This window comes from Somniosus microcephalus, unplaced genomic scaffold (genome assembly GCF_052327205.1).
Source record: "Somniosus microcephalus isolate GS21.2 unplaced genomic scaffold, FLI_Smic_1.0 unresolved_chr6, whole genome shotgun sequence".
In the NCBI taxonomy this organism is placed as follows: Eukaryota; Metazoa; Chordata; class Chondrichthyes; order Squaliformes; family Somniosidae; genus Somniosus; species Somniosus microcephalus.
The window spans coordinates 17,145,885-17,166,878 of NW_028225184.1; positions in this window are offsets into that span (position 1 = coordinate 17,145,885).

A 20,994-nucleotide genomic window follows, 5' to 3' on the forward strand; every position below is an offset into this window, starting at 1 on the left:
ATGAGAGAGAGAGAGAGACAGAGAGAGAGAGACAGAGAGAGAGAGACAGAGAGAGAGAGAGAGAGGGACAGAGAGAGAGAGAGGGACAGAGAGAGAGGGACAGAGAGAGAGAGAGACAGACAGAGAGAGAGAGACAGAGAGGGAAAAGGCCAGCAGGAATTCCCCGAGGGCGGATCGTGATCTCCACACTACTGCCCAGAAAGGACACCCCAGCCTATATAATCCACAACACCACAGGAGATCGACACGAGATGTTCTGTCTTCCCCAACGTCTACCTGGCCCATCATCCAAACATCAACACAAGGGACCTCTATGACGAAATACATCTACTCAAACAGCGGATGTGGGTCTTCGCAAGAAACCTCATAAACACTGCCAAAAGACGCAGCTCTCCCACCCCCTCTACCATTGGGAGCCGTAACCCAACAGGACCACCAATGTCCCCCGACCCCCCTATACAAAACCAACAACGGAACCGTGCTTTTATACCTGACCCAGACCCCCTCTAGACCACAGACTGTAGACCAAGAACTGAGAAGATCATGACGATGATGAACAGCCTGATAGAAAGCCGGAGAGGAATGCACTAAATTATTAATATTGTTATTTATCATTATCATTATTGTTATCTTATCATTATTATTACTATTATTAGATAGCTATATGTGCATGCCTCATGAAATGTACACTAAATCATCATTTAGCATTATAGAAAATAGTGTTTCCACACTCATCCCACAAAATAGTCCATTTTATTTCGTTTTTTTTGAACTATATAAATGCGTTCTTTCCAACATAAGCTGCTGAATATCCAGGGCCTCCGCTCCTCAACTTTTGGGATGAAGAGTACAGACCCTGAATTCCTAAAAGCTATAAAAGACATTGATATGTGTTAACAGAAACATGGTGCCAAAAGGACGTGCCGACCCACTGTCCTCCAATGTACCATGAAATCATTGTGCCCTCAGTAAAGAACACTAAAACACGCAAGGGCAGAACCTCTGGGGGAATATTGGTGTGGTATAAAGGAGAACTGAACAAACACATCTCACCGATAAAACAGGGAAAATCACACGTATGGCTAAAATTAGATAAAAATATAGGAATAGCAAAAAACGATGTTATACTTATGTGCGATCTACATACCTCCAATAGAATCGCCATATTTTGAAGAGGAGATATTTGACACTCTCCACATGGAAATCAGCCATTTCAGGCCCAAGGAAAGGTGCTACTATGTGGGGACCTAAATGCAAGGACCGATGTGAACCTGACTTCATAGACCCACAGGGCAACAACCATGTGTTTGGCCAGACCCCTCTATATGTCACACCAGCCATCGCAAACCGGAACAACCTCGATTGTGAAATAAATAAAAGCGGTAGGGAGGTAGTGCAACTCTGCCGAGCCTTAGACCTGTACATAGTTAACGGTAGGTTCAGAGGGGACTCCTTAGGGAGACTCACATATTCCTCAACTCTTGGGTCTAGTGTGGTGGATTATACAATCACTGACCTGGACCCCTGTGATATCAACGCATTCACTGTCAGCAGCAATCCCCCTCTCAGACCATAACCAAATAAATGTGTACCTTAAACTTTCTGCCCAAACTACAGACACAAAAAAGGAACCCAGTAAGCTACATAAATAAACCAGGCATACAGATGGGCCCCAGACAGTGGAGATAAATTCATCACTAGCACTAAATTCACCTGATCTCACAAGTAAAATTTCAAAATTTACAGAAATCTATATGATATCACCAGAGATGGTGTAAACATGGCCCTAGAGGATATAAATATGATCTTCCATGAGGCAGCTGTAAAAGCCGACCTCGTGAAACAGAAGAGGAAGCGTCACAAAAGACAAAATAAAAATAAGAAATGGTTTGACCACGAATGCAAAAATGCCAGAAAGACTGAGAAAAATATCAAACCAAAAGCATCGGCAACCAAACAATCCGGACCTACGTACCAGATACAATGAAACCCTCAAAAGATATAAACACACCATTAGGAACAAAACACAAAACTATACCCACAAAATACTCGAAGAAATTGAAAACTCCACAATCCAAAACAATCTGGGAAATGTGAATAACCTGAGTACAACACAATTGCAAGCATTACCAATCAAGATGGCGACATCTGGAGAACACATTTTGAAAACCTCTACAAAGACATCCCAATAAACGAAACAAACCCAAGTCAACATCAGGTCACAGAAAAACTCCACACATTAGAAGCAACAATTAAAGACAACCAAAACCCTCTAGACTCCCCAATCACATGGAAAGGACTGGCCACAAAAACAAAATCTTTCCACTTAAAGAAAGCCAGTGGCCCAGACAACATCAAAAATGAAATGCTCAAGTTCAGCAATATGGAGATGCAGGGTGCGGTACTCAAATTATTCAACATCATATTACGTTCAGGCTGTTTTCCCGATATCTGGTGCCAAGGACTAATCTCCCCCATATATAAAAGTGGAAACAAATCAGACCCAAATAACTACCGCGGCATCTGTGTCAACAGTTGTCTAGGGAAGTTATTCTGCAGTTTTCTAAATAGTAGATTACTTGATTTTCTTAACAAACATAATATCCTCAGAAAAAAACAAATAGGTTTTCTTCCAAAACACCGCACCGCCGACCATATCTATACCCTTCACACCCTCATTGGAAAACATATACACCAAATAAAAAATGGGAAAATATTCGCCTGTTTCATCGACTTCAAGAAAGCCTTTGACTCTATATGGCACGAAGGGCTCTATTATAAACTTCTTCAGTGTGGAATAGGGGGCAAAGTCTATGACCTTATTAAATCAATGTATCTGAAAAACAAATGCGGGGTCAAAATTGGAGACAAACGCACTGATTTCTTCACCCAGAGAAGAGGCGTCCGGCAGGGCTGCAATTTGAGCCCGACCCTGTTCAACATATACATAAATGAATTAGCAGACATGCTGGAGCAAAGCGAGTCACCAGGTCTCCGTCTCCTGGATGGAGAAGTGAAATCCCTGTTCTATGCGGACGACCTGGTTCTGCTGTCTCCCACAGAACAGGGATTACAGCAACAACTAGACCTACTCGACAAATACTGCCAAAATTGGGCTCTAACAGTAAATCTAAAGAAAACCAACATCATGATTTTTCAAAAAAGGCCAAGATGTCAGGAAAACAAATACCAGTTTACCCTCAGTGCTACCACTATAGGACACACTATGAGCTACACCTACCTTGGTCTAACTATTACAGCATCAGGGAGCTTCAGCACAGCAGTGAATGCACTAAAAGTAAAAGCCCGAAGAGCCCTATATGCAATAAAAAGAAAACACTACAACATACAATTCCCAATCAAAATCTGGCTCAAAATATTTGACAGCATAATCCTGCCCATTGCACTGTACGGTAGTGAAGTATGGGGCCCGCTAAATCACCAAAGCTACACTAAATGGGAAAAACACACAATAGAAGCCCTACATGCAGAATTCTGCCGAAGCATCCTTCGCACCCAAAGAAAAACGCCAACAAATGCATGCAGAGCCGAACTAGGCAGATACCCACTGATAATAAACATCCAAAAACGAGCACTAAACTTCCTAAATCACCTCAAATCTAGCTCCCCAGACACCCTTCATTTCAAAGCCTTTCAGACCCAAGAGCTAAACCCAGAAAAGAGTCCCCTGAGTCAGCTGCTACTGAAACTAAGTACTCAGCCGGACCCTGACCAGCCCCAGACCAACACAGCCGTCCAAACACCAATCCGAGTGAACCAAATCATTAAACAATGCAAAGAAACCTACCTGGAACATTGGAACAAAATAACCGAAAGCCAAAGCAGATTAGAATGTTACCGGGACCTAAAAAGAGAATATAAACTGGCAGACTACCTCACGACCATCAGAGACACAAAACAGAGACAGACCCTCACCAGGTACAGACTAAGCGACCACCAACTGGAAATTGAAAAAGGCAGATACAAGAAATCCTGGCAGCCTAGAGAGAATAGAATATGCGATCAATGTATGGCCGGCGAGGTTGAAACAGAAATGCATTTCCTCCTAAAATGCGAAAAATTCAATACATCAAGAAACATATTATTCAACAAGCTAAGCCAAAGAACCCCAGATTTCAAGTAATTGGATGACCTGTCAAAATTGAGATTAGTCCTGGGAGAAGGAGACAGACCATACCTTGGGGCCAAATATGTAACAACATGTCACAACCTGAGGACTGTTTAAAATTAAGACTGTTTAAAATTAATATTGAACTTACCAAATGAAGTACAAAGACTGTTTAAAATTAATATTGTTTAAATGTAATATTGTATGTACCCAACAAATGTCAAATCGATTGAGACCGACAGAATGTTTGAAAATGTACCTTTTTGCTATGTAAGCTTTGGCAATATGGTTCTCTGTAAACTTTCATGCCGATAAAGCATTTGAATTTGAATTTGACAGAGAGAGAGGGAGAGAGAGAGAGAGGGACAGAGAGAGAGAGAGACAGAGAGCGAGAGAGACAGAGAGAGAGAGGGAGAGAGAGAGAGAGAGGGACAGAGAGAGAGAGAGACAGAGAGAGAGAGGAACAGAGAGAGAGAGGGACAGAGAGAGAGAGACAGAGATAAAGAGGGACAGAGAGAGAGAGAGAGACAGAGAGAGAGAGGGAGAGAGAGGGACAGAGAGAGAGACAGAGAGAGAGAGGGACAGAGAGAGAGAGACAGAGAGAAAGAGGGACAGAGAGAGAGCGACAGAGAGAGAGAGGGAGAGAGAGAGAGAGGGACAGAGAGAGAGAGAGACAGAGAGAGAGAGGGACAGAGACAGAGAGACAGAGAGAGGGACAGAGAGAGAGACAGAGAGAGAGAGGGACAGAGAGAGAGAGAGAGAGACAGAGAGAGAGAGAGAGAGACAGAGAGAGAGAATGGAGAGAGAGAGAGAGGGACAGAGAGAGAGAGAGAGAGAGACAGAGAGAGAGGGACAGAGAGAGAGAGAGGGACAGAGAGAGAGAGGGACGGAGAGATACAGAGAGAGAGAGAGAGAGAGACAGAGAGAGAGAGAGGGACAGAGAGAGAGAGGGACGGAGAGAGAGAAAGAGAGAGAGAGAGAGGGAAACAGAGAGAGAGAGGGACAGAGAGAGAGAGAGACAGAGAGAGAGAGTGGGACAGAGAGAGAGAGAGACAGAGAGAGAGAGGGACAGAGAGAGAGAGGGACAGAGAGAGAGAGGGACAGAGAGAGAGAGACAGAGAGAGAGAGGGACAGAGAGAGAGAGAGAGACAGAGAGAGAGGGACAGAGAGAGAGAGACATAGAGAGAGAGGGACAGAGAGAGAGAGAGAGACAGAGAGAGAGAGGGACAGAGAGAGAGAGAGACAGAGAGAGGGAGGGAGAGAGAGAGAGAGGGACAGAGAGAGAGAGACAGAGAGAGAGAGGGACAGAGACAGAGAGACAGAGAGAGGGACAGAGAGAGAGACAGAGAGAGAGAGGGACAGAGAGAGAGAGAGACGGAGAGAGAGAGAGAGATAGAGAGAGAGGGGGGACAGAGATAGAGAGGGACAGAGAGAGAGAGAGAGAGAGACAGAGAGAGAGGATCAGAGAGAGAGAGAGAGAGAGAGAGACAGTGAGAGAGAGGGACAGAAAGAGAGACAGGGGGACAGAGAGAGAGGGACAGAGAGAGAGAGAGAGAGACCCTCACCAGGTACAGACTAAGCGACCACCAACTGGAAATTGAAAAAGGCAGATACAAGAATTCCTGGCAGCCTAGAGAGAATAGAATATGCGATCAATGTCTGGCCGGCGAGGTTGAAACAGAAATGCATTTCTTCCTAAAATGCGAAAAATTCAACACATTAAGAAACATATTATTCAACAAGCTAAGCCAAACAACCCCAGATTTCAAGGAATTGGATGACCTGTCAAAATTGAGATTAGTCCTAGGAGAAGGAGACAGACCATACCTTGGGGCCAAATATGTAACAACATGTCACAACCTGAGGACTGTTTAAAATTAAGACTGTTTAAAATTAATATTGAACGTACCAAATGAAGTACAATGACTGTTTAAAATTAATATTGTTTAAAAGTAATATTGTATGTACCCAACACATGTCAAATCGATTGACACCTACAGAATGTTGGAAAACTGTACCTTTTTGCTATGTAAGCTTTGGCAATATGGTTCTCTGTAAACTTTCATGCCAATAAAGCATTTGAATTGGAATTGGAATTGGACAGAGAGAGAGAGAGAGACAGAGAGAGAGAGGGACAGAGAGAGAGAGAGAGAGAGAGGGACAGAGAGAGTGAGGGACAGAGAGAGTGAGGGACAGAGAGAGAGAGGGACAGAGAGAGAGAGGGACAGAGAGAGAGGGACAGAGAGAGAGGGACAGAGAGAGAGGGACAGAGAGAGAGAGGGAGAGAGAGAGGGACAGAGAGAGAGAGGGACAGAGAGAGAGGGGGGCAGAGAGAGAGGGGGACAGAGAGAGAGAGGGACAGAGAGAGAGGGACAGAGAGAGAGAGACAGAGAGAGAGGGACAGAGCGAGAGGGACAGAGAGAGAGAGAGGGACAGAGAGAGAGAGACAGAGAGAGAGGGACAGTGAGAGAGGGACAGAGAGAGAGGGACAGAGAGAGAGGGACAGAGAGAGAGGGAGAGAGAGAGAGAGGGTGAGAGAGAGAGACGGACAGAGAGAGAGAGGGACAGAGAGAGAGAGGGACAGAGAGAGAGAGAGACAGAGAGAGAGAGGGACAGAGAGAGAGGGACAGTGAGAGAGGGACAGTGAGAGAGGGACAGAGAGAGAGAGGGACAGAGAGAGAGAGACAGAGAGAGAGAGAGGTACAGAGAGAGAGGGACAGAGAGAGAGAGAGACAGAGAGAGAGAGAGACAGAGAGAGAGGGACAGAGAGAGAGGGACAGAGAGAGAGGGACAGAGAGAGAGAGGGACAGAGAGAGAGAGGGACAGAGAGAGAGAGGGACAGAGATAAATCCCTGTTCTATGCGGACGACCTGGTTCTGCTGTCTCCCACAGAACAGGGATTACAGCAACAACTAGACCTACTCGACAAATACTGCCAAAATTGGGCCCTAACAGTAAATCTAAAGAAAACCAACATCATGATTTTTCAAAAAAGGCCCAAGTGTCAGGAAAACAAATACCAGTTTACTCTCAGTGATACCATCATAGGACACACTGTGAGCTACACTTACCTTGGTCTAACCATTACAGCATCAGGGAGCTTCAGCATAGCAGTGAATGCACTAAAAGAAAAAGCCCGAAGAGCCCGATATGCAATAAAAAGAAAATTCTGCAACATCCAAATCCCAATCAAAATCTGGCTAAAAATATTTGACAGCGTAATCCTGCCGATTGCGCTGTACGGTAGTGAAGTATGGGGACCGCTCAATCACCATAGCTACACTAAATGGGAAAAACACACAATAGAAGCCCTACATGCAGAATTTTGCCGAAGCATCCTTCGCATCCAAAGGAAAACACCAACAAATGCATGCAGAGCCGAATTCGGCAGATACCCACTGATAATAAACATCCAAAAACGAGCACTAAATTCCTAAATCACCTCAAATCTAGCTCCCCAGACACCCTTCATTTTAAAGCCTTCCAGACCCAAGAGCTAAACCCAGAAAAGAGTCCCCTGAGTCAGCTGCTACTGAAACTAAGTACTCCTACTCAGCCGGACCCTGACCAGTCCCAGACCAACACTGCCGTCCAAACACCAATCCGAGTGAACCAAATCATCAAACAAAGCAAAGAAACCTACCTGGAACATTGGAACAAAATAACCGAAAGCCAAAGCAGATTAGAATGTTACTGGGCCGTAAAAAGAGAATATAAACTGGCAGACTATCTCTCGACCATCAGAGACACAAAACAGAGACAGACCCTCACCAGGTACAGACTAAGCGACCACCAACTGGCAATTGAAAAAGGAAGATACAAGAAATCCTGGCAGCCTAGAGAGAATAGAATATGTGATCAGTGTCTGGCCAGCGAGGTTGAGACAGAGATGCATTTCCTCCTAAAATGCGAAAAATTCAACACATCAAGAAACATATTATTTGACAAGCTCAGCCAAACAACCCCAGATTTCAAGGAATTGGATGACCTGTCAAAATTAAGATTAGTCCTGGGAGAAGGAGACAGACCATACCTTGGTGCCAAATATGTAACAACATGTCACAACCTGAGGACTGTTTAAAATTAATACTGAATGTACCCACTGATGTACAAAGACTGTTTACATTAATATTGTTTAAATTAATATTGTATGTACCCAACGAAGGTCAGAATTGTTTGACACCTACAGAATGTTGGAAAACTGTACTTTTTGTTATGTAAGCTTTGGCAATATGGTTCCCTGTAAACTTTCATGCCAATAAAGCATTTGAATTGAATTGAATTGAATTGAGAGAGAGGGACAGAGACCAGGCTGCCAAGAGAGGACAGGATATGCTCTCACTGCAGTCAGGGAGTGGTGGAGACAGAGATGCACTTCCTCACAGATTGTGGAAAATATCAGGGCATCAGGGAGAATTTCAACCAAAAATTCTGACAAATATGCCCTGAATTCAGAAACTTGAATGACGACCAAAAACTCCCATACCTACTAGGGGAAGAGAGAAACTGTGTAACACTAGCGGCACACTATGTTACAGCTTGCCATAAACAGAGGGACAACCAGCAAACCTAAGAAAAGAGTATATACAAATAATACGAATGTATATTTATACAATCAGGGATATATCTGTTTATACACTGTACAAATAGATCTGCGTTTATGTGTTCAACCATAAATGTATTTCGATGCTTTGGCAACATAAGATGTACCTTATCATGCCAATAAAGCGATTTGAATTGAATTGAATTGAATTGAGAGACAGAGAGAGGGAGACGGAGAGAGAGGGACAGAGAGAGAGAGAGAGGGACAGAGAGAGAGGGACAGAGAGAGAGGGACAGAGAGAGAGGGACAGAGAGAGAGGGACAGAGAGAGAGAGGGACAGAGAGAGAGGGACAGAGAGAGAGAGGGACAGAGAGAGAGGGACAGAGAGAGAGAGACAGAGAGAGAGGGACAGAGAGAGAGAGGGACGGAGAGAGAGAGGGACAGAGAGAGAAAGGGACAGAGAGAGAGAGGGACAGAGAGAGAGGGACAGAGAGAGAGAGGGACAGAGAGAGAGGGACAGAGAGAGAGGGACAGAGAGAGAGAGAGACAGAGAGAGAGGGACAGAGATAGAGGGACAGAGAGAGAGAGACAGAGAGAGAGGGACAGAGAGAGAGAGAGGGACAGAGAGAGAGAGGGACAGAGAGAGAGGGACAGAGAGAGAGGGACAGAGAGAGAGAGACAGAGAGAGAGGGACAGAGAGAGAGAGCCAGAGAGAGAGGGACAGAGAGAGAGAGGGACAGAGGGAGAGAGGGACAGAGAGAGAGGGGAAATCAGCCCGGGTTCCAGCTCCTGATCATTGTCCAGTGACCTAGAGAGAGGGGGAACCATCCAGGGTTCCTGCTCCTGATTACAGTCCAGTGAACCCTGGGTTAGAGAGAGAGGGGAAATCAGCCAGAGTTCCTGCTCCTGATCACAGCCCAGTGACCCCTGGGTTAGAGAGAGGGGAATTCAGCCAGGGTTCCTGCTCCTGATCACTGCCCAGTGACCTCTGGGTTAGAGAGAGAGGGAAATCAGCCAGGGTTCATGCTCCTGATCACTATCCAGTGACCCCTGAGTTAGAGAGAAGAGGAAATCAGCCAGTGTTCCTGCTCCTGATCACTATCCAGTGACCCCTGGGTTAGAGAGAAGGGAAATCAGCCTGGGTTCCTGCTCCTGATCACTGACCAGTGACCCCTGGGTTAGAGAGAGAGGGAAAGCAGCCAGGGTTCATGCTCCTGATCACTATCCAGTGACCCCTGGGTTAGAGAGAGGGGAAATCAGCTAGGGTTCCTGCTCCTGATCACTGCCCAGTGACCCCTGGGTTAGAGAGAGAGGGAAATCAGCCAGGATTCATGCTCCTGATCACTGTCCAGTGACCCCTGGATTAGAGAGAGGGGAAATCAGCCTGGGTTCCTGCTCCTGATCACTGCCCAGTGACCCCTGGGTTAGAGAGAGAGGGGAAATCAGCCAGGGGTCCTGCTCCTGATCACAGTCCAGTGACCCCTGGGTTAGAGAAAGAGGGGAAATCAGCCAGGGTTCATGCTCCTGATCACTATCCAGTGACCCCTGGGATAGAGAGAGGGGTAATCAGCCAGGGTTCCTGCTCCTGATCATTGTCCAATGACCCCTGGGTTAGAGAGAGAGGGAAATCAGCCAGGGTTCCTGCTCCTGATCACTGTCCAGTGAACCCTAGGTTAGAGAGAGGGGAAATCAGCCCGGGTTCCAGCTCCTGATCACTATCCAGTGACCTAGAGAGAGGGGGAACCATCCAGGGTTCAAGCTCCTGATCATTGTCCAGTGACCCCTGGGTTAGAGAGAGGGGCAATCAGCCAGGGTTCGTGCTCCTGATCTCTGTCCAGTGACCCCTGGGTTAGAGAGAGGGGAAATCAGCCAGGGTTCCTGCTTCTGATCACTGCCCATTGACCCCTGGGTTAGAGAGAGGGGAAAATCAGCCAGGGTTCCTGCTCCTGATCACTGTCCAGTGACCCCTGAGTTAGAGAGAGAGGGAAATCAGCCTGGGTTCCTGCTCCTGATCACTGCCCAGTGACCCCTGGGTAAGAGAGAGTGGAAATCAGCCAGGGTTCCTGCTCCTGATCATTTTCCAGTGACCCCTGGGTTAGAGAAAGGGGAAATCAGCCAGGGTTCGTGCTCCTGATCTCTGTCCAGTGACCCCTGGGTTAGAGAGAGGGGAAATCAGCCAGGGTTCCTGCTCCTGATCACTGCCCAGTGACACCTGGGTTAGAGAGTGGGGAAAATCAGCCAGGGTTCCTGCTCCTGATCATTGTCCAGTGACCCCCTGTGTTAGAGAGAGAGGGAAATCAGCCAGGGTTATTTAAATCATGTTGCGAGAAAGGGAAATAGTTTGTCCCTCCGTTTGTACCTCAGAGTCTTAGAGACGGAGGGAACGGCAACAGAAAAAGAGGAAACAACATCTCCAAAAACTGATCCCAACTTATCTCCAAGGCTGGGGATAGATAACCTCGCGGCCTTCTTAGGAAGTTTAACCACATTATTCACTTTCTGATTGGAGCTCCGTTTGGAATTAGACTTTATTTTGTCGGATGTTTAACGACAGCATTGAAGGGGGAAGGAGAAACTTGGAGCAACTTCTTCTGTCAAAGCTGCAGTGAGACTTGAAAGAATTTAAAGATTTTTAATGAACTTTTCACCAAAAATGAGTGTAAAAAACACTTTTTCCCCCTAAGTTTCGAACATGATTTTGGAAGAGACTGAAGGAAAAGCCAATTTTCCCCTCACCTAAACAAGTTTCAACCAGGTCTTGAAGTCCAAACGCTTTTAAAGAGCTCTGAAATGGTTAAAATGTTTTCAAATTGAAATATCTCAAGATTTGATTTTGAGTGATTGACTGAAGTGAGTAGCTTTACACAAACATGCAACCATGGTGTTGAGGAGGGGGAAGGTAGGGGAGGATTTGTAGGAGTTACATATTACATTTTAATGACTTTTTAAAGATATACCATTATGACATTTTGGAAGAGAACCAAGAAAGGGGAAAAACACAAACCATTTTATAATGTCTGTCGTTCGATAGTCCTAACAAGTCGCAGGAATAACGTAAATATAGATTTCCTCTTAAACATTTAGTGGAGTGTTAATTGAAGCAAGAGTTATGTAATGATGTATAAAAATTGCAGGAAGCTACTTTAGAAGCAACCACACTTTGTTTATTGAGAGAGACACAGAAAATACTTTGATTAAAGTGATAACGTACAATTCGATTTGGTTTGAATGTTTGAAATAGGAGATTAAAATTTGTGAGTATAATGACGTTTGTTTCCTGCTTTTAATTGCAAAGTACCTAAAATAATTCAACACTCCTTGTGACAAGAGCAGGGATTAATATTGTGGAGAATGTTTGAGAGAAAAACATTAGAAGCGAAATTGGTAAATTATAAATCTTTACGTCAACATATCAGTAAACATTTGCAAGTCAGTCTGACTGGTTTTGCTGTCCAGGAAGAAAAACAAGTGTTTATTTCTGTTAAGTCATAGCTTTGCCTGCTTTTTGTTTATAATTCAGTGACACAAATTGTGTGTATATTTGGAAATTGTAAAATAACAGCAATCAATCACATTTCTGTGACATTCCTACTGTCTTAAACGATTCAATTTATGGCTCGGAATCTAGAAGCTTCTTTACCTGAAAGGTTTGAATGGTTAAAGTTGATCTCAGCTATCAAAAGCTGCTTGCGAAATTCCTGCATTGCGGAACAGTATGAAGTCTTTGCAGAGACAGGAATTCGCATTGTTGAATGGAGGTTTTTCTGATCTGTTGCATCCTGTGTAGATCAGAAACAGGTAAAGGTGTTCACAGTAAACAGCCCAAGACAATGCTTAAACAATGTCTGGCCAATGGTCAAGCACAGGACATGTGGAATATACAAAACCCCATAGCCCTGTATCAATCCCAAACTAATCACACTGCCCCGATCTCTCCCGATAGCCCTGTATCAATCCCAAACTATTCCCAATGCCTCGCTCTCTCCCGATAGCCCTGTATCAATCTGAAACTAATCCCACTGCCCCGATCTCTCCCGATAGCCCTGTAACAATCCCAATCTAATGACACTGCCTCGCTCTCTCCCGATAGCCCTGTATCAATCACCAAAACAATCCCACTGCCCAGCTCCCTCCCCATCGTCCTGCATCAATCACCAACTAATCCCACTGCCCCCGTCTTTCCCCCAAAGCCCTGTATCAATCCCTAACTAATCACATTGCCCCGCTCTCTCCCCATAGCCCTGCATCAATTGCAAACTAATACCACTGCCCCGCTCTTTCCCCATAGCCCTGTATCAATCCCCAAACTAATCCCACTGCCCCGCTCTCTCCCCATAGCCCTGTATCAATCCGAAACTAATCCCACTGCCCCGCTCTCTCCCCATAGCCCTGTATCAATCCCAAACTAATCCCACTGCCCCGCTCTCTCCCCATAGCCCTGTATCAATCCCAAAATAATCCCACTGCCCAGATCGCTCCTGATAGCATTGTATCAATCATCAAACTAATCCCACTGACCCACACTCTCCCCGCAGCCGTGTATCCATCCCTAAACTATTCTCACTGCTCTGCTCTCTTCCCATAGCCCTGTATCAATGCCAAACTATTCCCACTGCCCCGCTCTCTCCCAATAGCCCTGTATCAATCCCAAACTAATCCCACTGCCCTGCACTTTCCCCATAGCACTGTATCAATCCCCAAACTAATCCCACTGCCCCGCTCTCTCCCCAAAGCCATGTTTCAATCCCCAAACTAATCCCACTGCCCCGCTCTCTCCCCATAGCCCTGTATCAATCCCAAACTAATCCCACTGCCCCGCACTTTCCCTATAGCCCTGTATCAATCCCCAAACTAATCCCACTGCCCCGCTCTCTCCCCAAAGCCATGTTTCAATCCCCAAACTAATCGCACAGCCCCGCCCTCTCCCCATAGCCCTGTATCAATCCCCAAACTAATCCCACTGCCCCGCTCTCCCCCCATAGCCCTGCATCAATCCTAAACTAATCCCACTGCCCCGGTCTCTTGCCATAGTCCTGCAGCAATCCCAAACTAATCACACTGCCCCACTCTCTCCCCATAGCCCTGTATCAATCCCCAAAACTAATCCCACTGCCCCGCTCTCTCCCCATAGCCCTTTATCAATCCCAAACTAATCCAACTGCCCCGCTCTCTCCCCATAGCCCTGTATCAATCCCAAACTAATCCCACTGCCCCGCTCTCTCCCCATAGCCCTGTATCAATCCCAAACTAATCACACTGCCCCGATCTCTCCCGATAGCCCTGTATCAATCCCAAACTATTCCCAATGCTTCGCTCGCTCCCGATAACCCTGTATCAATCCCAAACTAATCAGACTGCCCTGCTCTCACCCCATAGCCCTGTATCAATCTCCAAACTAATCCCACTGCCCCGCTCTCTCCCCATAGCCTAGTATCAATCCCCAAACTAATCCCACTGCCCCGCTCACTCCCCATAGCTCTGTATCAATCCCAAACTAATCCCACTGCCCCGCTCACTCCCGAGAGCCCTGTATCAATCCCAAACTAATCCCACTGCCTCAATCTTTCCCGATAGCCCTGTATCAATCCCCAAACTAATCCCACTGCCCCGCTCACTCCCGATAGCCCTGTATCAATCCCAAACTAATTCCACTGCCCCGCTCTCCCCCATAGCATTGCATCAATCCCAAACTAATCCCACTGCCCCGCTCTCTCCCCATAGTCCTGCATCAATCCCAAACTAATCCCACTGCTCTGATCTCTCCCCATAGCCCTGTATCAATCCCAAACCAATCACACTGACCCGCTCTCTCCCCATAGCCCTGTATCAATGCCAAAGTAATCACACTGCCCGTATCACTCCCGATAGCCCTGTATCAATCCCAAACTAATCACACTGCCCCGCTCTCTCCCCATAGCCCTGTATCAATGCCAAAGTAATCACACTGCCCGTATCTCTCCCGATAGCCCTGTATCAATCCCAAACTAATCCCACCGTCCTGCTGTCTCCCGATAGCCCTGTATCAATCCCAAACTAATCACACTGCCCCGATCTCTCCCGATAGCCCTGTATCAATCCCAAACTATTCCCAATGCCTCGCTCTCTCCCGATAGCCCTGTATCAATCTGAAACTAATCCCACTGCCCCGATCTCTCCCGATAGCCCTGTAACAATCCCAATCTAATGACACTGCCTCGCTCTCTCCCGATAGCCCTGTATCAATCACCAAAACAATCCCACTGCCCAGCTCCCTCCCCATCGTCCTGCATCAATCACCAACTAATCCCACTGCCCCCGTCTTTCCCCCAAAGCCCTGTATCAATCCCTAACTAATCACATTGCCCCGCTCTCTCCCCATAGCCCTGCATCAATTGCAAACTAATACCACTGCCCCGCTCTTTCCCCATAGCCCTGTATCAATCCCCAAACTAATCCCACTGCCCCGCTCTCTCCCCATAGCCCTGTATCAATCCCAAACTAATCCCACTGCCCCGCTCTCTCCCCATAGCCCTGTATCAATCCCAAACTAATCCCACTGCCCCGCTCTCTCCCCATAGCCCTGTATCAATCCCAAAATAATCCCACTGCCCAGATCGCTCCTGATAGCATTGTATCAATCATCAAACTAATCCCACTGACCCACACTCTCCCCGCAGCCGTGTATCCATCCCTAAACTATTCTCACTGCTCTGCTCTCTTCCCATAGCCCTGTATCAATGCCAAACTATTCCCACTGCCCCGCTCTCTCCCAATAGCCCTGTATCAATCCCAAACTAATCCCACTGCCCTGCACTTTCCCCATAGCACTGTATCAATCCCCAAACTAATCCCACTGCCCCGCTCTCTCCCCAAAGCCATGTTTCAATCCCCAAACTAATCCCACTGCCCCGCTCTCTCCCCATAGCCCTGTATCAATCCCAAACTAATCCCACTGCCCCGCACTTTCCCTATAGCCCTGTATCAATCCCCAAACTAATCCCACTGCCCCGCTCTCTCCCCAAAGCCATGTTTCAATCCCCAAACTAATCGCACAGCCCCGCCCTCTCCCCATAGCCCTGTATCAATCCCCAAACTAATCCCACAGCCCCGCCCTCTCCCCATAGCCCTGTATCAATCCCCAAACTAATCCCACTGCCCCGCTCTCCCCCCATAGCCCTGCATCAATCCTAAACTAATCCCACTGCCCCGGTCTCTTGCCATAGTCCTGCAGCAATCCCAAACTAATCACACTGCCCCGCTCTCTCCACAAAGCCATGTTTCAATCCCCAAACTAATCCCACTGCCCCGGTCTCTTGCCATAGTCCTGCAGCAATCCCAAACTAATCACACTGCCCCGCTCTCTCCCCATAGCCCTGTATCAATCCCAAACTAATCCCACTGCCCCGCTCTCTCCCCAAAGCCATGTTTCAATCCCCAAACTAATCGCACAGCCCCGCCCTCTCCCCATAGCCCTGTATCAATCCCCAAACTAATCCCACTGCCCCGCTCTCCCCCCATAGCCCTGCATCAATCCTAAACTAATCCCACTGCCCCGGTCTCTTGCCATAGTCCTGCAGCAATCCCAAACTAATCACACTGCCCCACTCTCTCCCCATAGCCCTGTATCAATCCCCAAAACTAATCCCACTGCCCCGCTCTCTCCCCATAGCCCTTTATCAATCCCAAACTAATCCAACTGCCCCGCTCTCTCCCCATAGCCCTGTATCAATCCCAAACTAATCCCACTGCCCCGCTCTCTCCCCATAGCCCTGTATCAATCCCAAACTAATCACACTGCCCCGATCTCTCCCGATAGCCCTGTATCAATCCCAAACTATTCCCAATGCTTCGCTCGCTCCCGATAACCCTGTATCAATCCCAAACTAATCAGACTGCCCTGCTCTCACCCCATAGCCCTGTATCAATCTCCAAACTAATCCCACTGCCCCGCTCTCTCCCCATAGCCTAGTATCAATCCCCAAACTAATCCCACTGCCCCGCTCACTCCCCATAGCTCTGTATCAATCCCAAACTAATCCCACTGCCCCGCTCACTCCCGAGAGCCCTGTATCAATCCCAAACTAATCCCACTGCCTCAATCTTTCCCGATAGCCCTGTATCAATCCCCAAACTAATCCCACTGCCCCGCTCACTCCCGATAGCCCTGTATCAATCCCAAACTAATTCCACTGCCCCGCTCTCCCCCATAGCATTGCATCAATCCCAAACTAATCCCACTGCCCCGCTCTCTCCCCATAGTCCTGCATCAATCCCAAACTAATCCCACTGCTCTGATCTCTCCCCATAGCCCTGTATCAATCCCAAACCAATCACACTGACCCGCTCTCTCCCCATAGCCCTGTATCAATGCCAAAGTAATCACACTGCCCGTATCACTCCCGATAGCCCTGTATCAATCCCAAACTAATCACACTGCCCCGCTCTCTCCCCATAGCCCTGTATCAATGCCAAAGTAATCACACTGCCCGTATCTCTCCCGATAGCCCTGTATCAATCCCAAACTAATCCCACCGTCCTGCTGTCTCCCGATAGCCCTGTATCAATCCCAAACTAATCACACTGCCCCGATCTCTCCCGATAGCCCTGTATCAATCCCAAACTATTCCCAATGCCTCGCTCTCTCCCGATAGCCCTGTATCAATCTGAAACTAATCCCACTGCCCCGATCTCTCCCGATAGCCCTGTAACAATCCCAATCTAATGACACTGCCTCGCTCTCTCCCGATAGCCCTGTATCAATCACCAAAACAATCCCACTGCCCAGCTCCCTCCCCATCGTCCTGCATCAATCACCAACTAATCCCACTGCCCCCGTCTTTCCCCCAAAGCCCTGTATCAATCCCTAACTAATCACATTGCCCCGCTCTCTCCCCATAGCCCTGCATCAATTGCAAACTAATACCACTGCCCCGCTCTTTCCCCATAGCCCTGTATCAATCCCCAAACTAATCCCACTGCCCCGCTCTCTCCCCATAGCCCTGTATCAATCCCAAACTAATCCCACTGCCCCGCTCTCTCCCCATAGCCCTGTATCAATCCCAAACTAATCCCACTGCCCCGCTCTCTCCCCATAGCCCTGTATCAATCCCAAAATAATCCCACTGCCCAGATCGCTCCTGATAGCATTGTATCAATCATCAAACTAATCCCACTGACCCACACTCTCCCCGCAGCCGTGTATCCATCCCTAAACTATTCTCACTGCTCTGCTCTCTTCCCATAGCCCTGTATCAATGCCAAACTATTCCCACTGCCCCGCTCTCTCCCAATAGCCCTGTATCAATCCCAAACTAATCCCACTGCCCTGCACTTTCCCCATAGCACTGTATCAATCCCCAAACTAATCCCACTGCCCCGCTCTCTCCCCAAAGCCATGTTTCAATCCCCAAACTAATCCCACTGCCCCGCTCTCTCCCCATAGCCCTGTATCAATCCCAAACTAATCCCAATGCCCCGCACTTTCCCTATAGCCCTGTATCAATCCCCAAACTAATCCCACTGCCCCGCTCTCTCCCCAAAGCCATGTTTCAATCCCCAAACTAATCCCACAGCCCCGCCCTCTCCCCATAGCCCTGTATCAATCCCCAAACTAATCCCACTGCCCCGCTCTCCCCCCATAGCCCTGCATCAATCCTAAACTAATCCCACTGCCCCGGTCTCTTGCCATAGTCCTGCAGCAATCCCAAACTAATCACACTGCCCCGCTCTCTCCCCAAAGCCATGTTTCAATCCCCAAACTAATCCCACTGCCCCGGTATCTTGCCATAGTCCTGCAGCAATCCCAAACTAATCACACTGCCCCGCTCTCTCCCCATAGCCCTGTATCAATCCCAAACTAATCCCACTGCCCCGCTCTCTCCCCAAAGCCATGTTTCAATCCCCAAACTAATCGCACAGCCCCGCCCTCTCCCCATAGCCCTGTATCAATCCCCAAACTAATCCCACTGCCCCGCTCTCCCCCCATAGCCCTGCATCAATCCTAAACTAATCCCACTGCCCCGGTCTCTTGCCATAGTCCTGCAGCAATCCCAAACTAATCACACTGCCCCACTCTCTCCCCATAGCCCTGTATCAATCCCCAAAACTAATCCCACTGCCCCGCTCTCTCCCCATAGCCCTTTATCAATCCCAAACTAATCCAACTGCCCCGCTCTCTCCCCATAGCCCTGTATCAATCCCAAACTAATCCCACTGCCCCGCTCTCTCCCCATAGCCCTGTATCAATCCCAAACTAATCACACTGCCCCGATCTCTCCCGATAGCCCTGTATCAATCCCAAACTATTCCCAATGCTTCGCTCGCTCCCGATAACCCTGTATCAATCCCAAACTAATCAGACTGCCCTGCTCTCACCCCATAGCCCTGTATCAATCTCCAAACTAATCCCACTGCCCCGCTCTCTCCCCATAGCCTAGTATCAATCCACAAACTAATCCCACTGCCCCGCTCACTCCCCATAGCTCTGTATCAATCCCAAACTAATCCCACTGCCCCGCTCACTCCCGAGAGCCCTGTATCAATCCCAAACTAATCCCACTGCCTCAATCTTTCCCGATAGCCCTGTATCAATCCCCAAACTAATCCCACTGCCCCGCTCACTCCCGATAGCCCTGTATCAATCCCAAACTAATTCCACTGCCCCGCTCTCCCCCATAGCATTGCATCAATCCCAAACTAATCCCACTGCCCCGCTCTCTCCCCATAGTCCTGCATCAATCCCAAACTAATCCCACTGCTCTGATCTCTCCCCATAGCCCTGTATCAATCCCAAACCAATCACACTGACCCGCTCTCTCCCCATAGCCCTGTATCAATGCCAAAGTAATCACACTGCCCGTATCACTCCCGATAGCCCTGTATCAATCCCAAACTAATCACACTGCCCCGCTCTCTCCCCATAGCCCTGTATCAATGCCAAAGTAATCACACTACCCGTATCTCTCCCGATAGCCCTGTATCAATCCCAAACTAATCCCACCGTCCTGCTGTCTCCCGATAGCCCTGTATCAATCCCAAACTAATCACACTGCCCCGATCTCTCCCGATAGCCCTGTATCAATCCCAAACTATTCCCAATGCCTCGCTCTCTCCCGATAGCCCTGTATCAATCTGAAACTAATCCCACTGCCCCGATCTCTCCCGATAGCCCTGTAACAATCCCAATCTAATGACACTGCCTCGCTCTCTCCCGATAGCCCTGTATCAATCACCAAAACAATCCCACTGCCCAGCTCCCTCCCCATTGTCCTGCATCAATCACCAACTAATCCCACTGCCCCCGTCTTTCCCCCAAAGCCCTGTATCAATCCCTAACTAATCACATTGCCCCGCTCTCTCCCCATAGCCCTGCATCAATTGCAAACTAATACCACTGCCCCGCTCTTTCCCCATAGCCCTGTATCAATCCCCAAACTAATCCCACTGCCCCGCTCTCTCCCCATAGCCCTGTATCAATCCCAAACTAATCCCACTGCCCCGCTCTCTCCCCATAGCCCTGTATCAATCCCAAACTAATCCCACTGCCCCGCTCTCTCCCCATAGCCCTGTATCAATCCCAAAATAATCCCACTGCCCAGATCGCTCCTGATAGCATTGTATCAATCATCAAACTAATCCCACTGACCCACACTCTCCCCGCAGCCGTGTATCCATCCCTAAACTATTCTCACTGCTCTGCTCTCTTCCCATAGCCCTGTATCAATGCCAAACTATTCCCACTGCCCCGCTCTCTCCCAATAGCCCTGTATCAATCCCAAACTAATCCCACTGCCCTGCACTTTCCCCATAGCACTGTATCAATCCCCAAACTAATCCCACTGCCCCGCTCTCTCCCCAAAGCCATGTTTCAATCCCCAAACTAATCCCACTGCCCCACTCTCTCCCCATAGCCCTGTATCAATCCCAAACTAATCCCACTGCCCCGCACTTTCCCTATAGCCCTGTATCAATCCCCAAACTAATCCCACTGCCCCGCTCTCTCCCCAAAGCCATGTTTCAATCCCCAAACTAATCCCACAGCCCCGCCCTCTCCCCATAGCCCTGTATCAATCCCCAAACTAATCCCACTGCCCCGCTCTCCCCCCATAGCCCTGCATCAATCCTAAACTAATCCCACTGCCCCGGTCTCTTGCCATAGTCCTGCAGCAATCCCAAACTAATCACACTGCCCCACTCTCTCCCCATAGCCCTGTATCAATCCCCAAAACTAATCCCACTGCCCCGCTCTCTCCCCATAGCCCTTTATCAATCCCAAACTAATCCAACTGCCCCGCTCTCTCCCCATAGCCCTGTATCAATCCCAAACTAATCCCACTGCCCCGCT